Here is a 4,574-nt window from a genome sequence, read left to right as displayed (position 1 = left end):
CCACTCGTTTGGCATCTTCTTCGTTTTCAAAATCCTATTGAAAAGGTCAGTGAGCCATGCTATACCCGTCTCTCCCAAGGCTTTCCACACTTCAATCAGTATATCGTCTGGGCCCACTGCTTTTCTATGCTTCATTTTCTTCAAAGCTACAACCACTTCTTCCTTCCTGATTCGACGATAAAATGAGTAGTTTCTACACTCTTCTGAGTTACTCAACTCCTCTAAAGAAGTACTCATTTCATGTCCTTCATTGAAAAGATTATGAAAATAACCTCTCCATCTGTCTTTGACCGCGTTCTCTGTAGCAAGAACCTTTCCATCCTCATCCTTGATGCACCTCACTTGGTTTAGGTCCCTTGTCTTCTTTTCCCTTGCTCTAGCTAGTTTATAAATATCCAACTCTCCTTCTTTGGTATCTAGTCGCTTATACATATCGTCATAAGCCACTAATTTAGCTTCTCTCACAGCTTTCTTCGCCTTTTGCTTCGCTCTTCTATACCTTTCACCATTTTCATCGGTCCTATCCTTGTATAAGGCTTTACAACATTCCTTCTTAGCCTTCACCTTTGTTTGTACCTCCTCATTCCACCACCAAGATTCCTTTTGGTGTGACGCAAAGCCCTTGGACTCTCCTAATACCTTTTTTGCTACTTTTCGGATACAGCTAGCCATGGAATCCCACCTTTGGCTAGTTTCCCCCTCTCTATCCCACACACACTGGGTGATTACTTTCTCTTTAAAAATGACTTGTTTTTCTCCTTTTAGATTCCACCATCTAGTCCTTGGGCACTTCCAAGCCTTGTTCTTTTTTCTCACTCTTTTGATATGTACATCCATCACCAACAAGCAATGTTGATTAGCCAAGCTCTCCCCCAGTATAACTTTGCAATCCTTACAAGTTATACGATCCCCTTTCCTTATTAGAAGAAAATTTATTTGTGTTTTTGACGACCTACTCCTGTAGGTGATCACATGTTCTTCTCTCTTCTTAAAGAAGGTGTTGGCTAAGAAGAGATCATATGCCATTGCAAAATCCAAAATAGCTTCCCCATCCTCGTTTCTCTCCTCAAAACCATGGCCACCATGAAAACCTCCATAGTTGCCTGTCTCCCTGCCCACGTGTCCATTTAAATCTCCTCCTATAAATAACTTCTCCGTCTGAGCAATTCCTTGCACCAAGTCTCCAAGGTCTTCCCAAAATTTCTCTTTCGAACTCATATCTAACCCTACTTGAGGTGTGTACGCACTAATCACATTAATGAGTTCTTGTCCTATTACAATCTTGATTGCCATGATTCTATCTCCTACCCTCTTCACATCGACAACATCTTGTGTTAAGGTCTTGTCCACGATGATGCCAACACCGTTTCTCGTTCTATTTGTACCCGAATACCAAAGCTTAAACCCTGAGTTTTCTAGATCCTTTGCCTTAAGACCAACCCACTTAGTTTCTTGTAGGCACATAATATTTATCCTTCTCCTCACCATAACTTCCACTACTTCCATAGATTTTCCCGTTAAGGTTCCTATATTCCACGTTCCTAAACGCATTCTACTCTCTTGAACTCTACCCTTCTGTCCTAGCTTCTTCACCCTCCCCCGTCTAATAGGATCAAAGTACTTCTTTTGTGTGTCCTATGTAAAGTTGATAGGAGCATATGCTCCCAAACAACTTTGAGTGGAGTCGTTCGAAAAGAAGTTTCTATGGCCCCCTTGCTCATTTAACACTGCATCCGGATGCCGATGGAGATACAGTGACCCTTGTTCACTTATCACTGTGCTCGGGCCACACAGCGCGCCACTTACGGGTGACGTCTTAGCTTTAGCGTGATTTCGTTCTGGATTCATTTTCATAAGGATTTGACGTAACCGAGGAGTGCCGGCTGTCGACTACCTGACGCCCTCCCCTTCCTCCTTTATCTAGGCTTGGGACCGTCAATGTAAGATAAACTTACACAGGCGGAGTTCTCATAAACATGCAAAACAAAAAAAAACTCTCAGGCTTATAACATGGCACATGTCATACAAACAACAAACTTGTGCAGGTAGAGTACATGCAAAAAGTGAAAGCACTTCTAGTCATCCTCATCTGAGGTTGAACCCCTAATCATATCACTCTGAGTCCTACCGCCATTTTCTGCATCTCCAAACTCATCATCACCCTAATAACTCTGCTCATCAGCACTAGCCTCGTCGCCAGACTCATCAACATTGCTAGAATAAACTGCAAGGTTGAAGGTTTCACCTTTTCGATGATGCTCATCTATTTCTTCACGGTATTTTCGAACAACGCTTCCATTATCATAACGATCAAGGACAGCCATCCATTTCCTTTTTTCAAAGTGAACTTCCCAGGTACAGCGAGGTCTAAGGACATGGAGAAAGGCATGGGAACCCAAGAACTCCTTCATAGCAGCTTCCTTCTCAGTCGTGATACTACTCTTCAGCTCAGAAACCTCAACCAAGGCACTATCCAACTCCTCTTTAACCTTGGAAACCTCGAGCATAGTTGTCTCCAACTGTTTCTTGGTCGCCTCAAATTCTACCTTGAGTCTCAAGTTCTCACAATTCCGCCTCTTCAAACTCTCAAAATGTTGATCCTTGACTTGGATGGCCTCAGCCAAAGCTTTGCTCATCTTCCTGGCATCATTCACAAGCTGCTTATTCTCTTTCAATTTCACCTTGCACCGCTCAGCCTCTCGCAGTCTGTCGTGATACTCAGCCATGACCTGCATGACAAGACGATCATCGTTACCAAAATAATGCTAATAAAGAGGAGAAAACAAGGAAATGACAAAGTAACACTCACATATGAAGACAGCTTCAACATCTGATCGCAATCCGATTCATCTTTAGCTAAGGGCTCTCCGAGCTCATCGAAAGTGAATCGACGCCCTGCCAGGCAATTGTTGATATACCCAAAGTCCTTTGGCTACATGGCAACCTTCAAATCCTTCTAAGGGACACTGCCAACCTTTTCTTTATCTTTACCCTCGCTGCTAGAACTAGGATCACCTTTCTGCCCAATGTGCTCCCTAACTGGAGGAAAGATAGGATTGATAGTAGGAAGATGAGGCAGCAATCGCCTATCTTCTCCGGCAACTATGGTAGCAGCACATCCAATTGCCTCAGCTTCAGCTTTCTTCGAGGCAGCAACCTTGAGGACTTCTTGCAGCAACCTTGAGGACTTCTTCTCGAGACTTAGTTTTAATGATTGGTCTCACTCGGTGCTTGCGAGCTTCCTTGTGAAACATGATGTCTTCTGAAGGAACTAACATGGGCACTCTCCTTTTCTTGGTGCTAGTCTCCACTTTCTTGCCCACATTCTCCACTGAACAAGGAAAATCAAAGTAAGGAATACCACATTATATATCTATATAAAAAAAAGGGAGGGAAGAACAAGGATCAAGTGAAGGATACAACTTACTCGCTCGTCTCTGGCACTCGGAAACTAAGGGCTGGAAACCGTACTTTCAAAACAAGGGTCGTAGCTTACCCAAGTGTCTATCTTCTTTGGGCACCCTCAGCACTTTCTCTACATCAGCTAGCTCCTGTCCGGAGAGTTTGATGGTGCCTTGTGTCACTGCATGAAGAAAAATCTTAGAAGTAAGAGAAAATCACAACAATAGCAAATAATGTGAAAATGGATACATTACAACCTACAGTCTGGAAGTGAGTAGGAACACGTCGCTCAGGCATGACACCCTTAGCATGCTCCAAATCATTATAAAGAAAGCACCAACGTTTCTTCCATGTGCAGTACGCCTTTCTCTTATCAAAGACAACACGCTCTCTCTCGCTCCGACATGCACATTCGGCATAACCAGTACATGCTTTCACCGAGCGCATCTTATAACAGTAGCGCCACTAATGGAAGGAAGGCTCACCTAATCCACACTCCATCCAAATAATATAAAACCTAATCAAGGTATCCCAAAAACCAGGGTTGAGTTACCCAGGTGCATAACCAATAAAAGACAGCATCCGTTGCAACCACGGATGCAAAGGTAAATTTACCCCCAAGGTCACTAATGTCTGGGTATAGAACATAACATGACCCTTGGGCGGCTCAGAGGGCAATTCTTCACAACGCACCAAACGTATTCCTACATTATAGGGGATACTACATGATCGCCTTAGGGCCTCAAGCTGCTTTTCCTTATCTAACAAGTTATTTTCTAAATGGTCCACTGTGAACTCAGAGCGAAATATGGGTATGGCGTCACAAATAACCCCCTCACCCACTAGCATGGAGTAAGAACCAATATTGGCTAAGGTTTGACAATTGTGAGGATCATCCAACGTTTCTTTCGTACAAGACTCTAACAAAGGCCATGAAGACCCTAACATTGCAGGCTCAAACCTAGAGCTAGAGCTAGGGGAGCCCTCATCACTAAGACTTCCAGACTCCGACATTTACAACAAACAGAAACAAACTCTATCACTACATGAAAGATCAAAACATAAGGAAGCTCATAGGGCATGAAGAAAAGCTCAACCAGTTCATTATGTTCTTAACAAAATACATGAACACTCAAACAATTCAACAAGAATGAAAACATCTGATCTAGTGG

At 43.2% G+C, this 4,574-nt stretch overlaps 1 long non-coding RNA gene across 1 annotated transcript; it reads right to left on the bottom strand.

The window, feature by feature from the left end:
* Window positions 1-3,179: 3,179 nt before the first annotated feature.
* On the bottom strand, window positions 3,180-3,830 carry LOC126614575 (uncharacterized). The gene is made up of 3 exons (XR_007620437.1): window positions 3,660-3,830; window positions 3,428-3,583; window positions 3,180-3,331 (listed from the first exon to the last, which is right to left on the bottom strand). It is a non-coding gene; the product is annotated as an uncharacterized LOC126614575 (long non-coding RNA).
* Between the last annotated feature and the right edge of the window lie 744 nt (window positions 3,831-4,574).

The sequence above is a fragment of the Malus sylvestris genome, chromosome 3, assembly GCF_916048215.2.
Source record: "Malus sylvestris chromosome 3, drMalSylv7.2, whole genome shotgun sequence".
Lineage (NCBI taxonomy): Eukaryota > Viridiplantae > Streptophyta > Magnoliopsida > Rosales > Rosaceae > Malus > Malus sylvestris.
The sequence above is the reverse complement of the archived record's forward strand: the minus strand, read 5'-3'. Positions and strand labels throughout refer to the sequence as shown.